Source organism: Triticum aestivum, chromosome 7B (genome assembly GCF_018294505.1).
Source record: "Triticum aestivum cultivar Chinese Spring chromosome 7B, IWGSC CS RefSeq v2.1, whole genome shotgun sequence".
Lineage (NCBI taxonomy): Eukaryota > Viridiplantae > Streptophyta > Magnoliopsida > Poales > Poaceae > Triticum > Triticum aestivum.
In genome coordinates, this window is record NC_057813.1 from 657,761,073 (window position 1) to 657,761,534 (window position 462).

The following is a 462-nucleotide window of genomic DNA, read 5'->3' on the forward strand; positions in this document are numbered from 1 at the left end:
CCCCAGCCACTGGAATGCTGACGCGTGGATGCCTTTTGGTCCCGGTTGGTGCCACCAACCGGGACCAAAGGCCCCCCTGCCTGGGTTCGGTGCACCAGCCACGTGGAGGACCATCTGTCCCGGTTCGTGTTAGAACCGGGACTAAAGGGGGGAGGTATTAGTAACGACCCATTAGTCCCTTACGAACCGGGACTAATAGGTGTTTTTCTACTAGTGTTAAATTGAATACTAAATTGTTTTATCTTTCTTCTGGATTAGGTAAGCTATGGACGCTAGCGGCAGAGATGACAATGATCAAGAGCATGTCATGTTCGAGATGATCCGAAACCTAGATAATGAACCTGCAGATGACGGCTCACATTATCTGAACGATTCCGGTGAGGGAATATTTGAGGAAGAACCAAGAGACGAAGGGCACACAAACAATGATGGTAAAGAAATGTTCTTCAGTTAACAAAGACC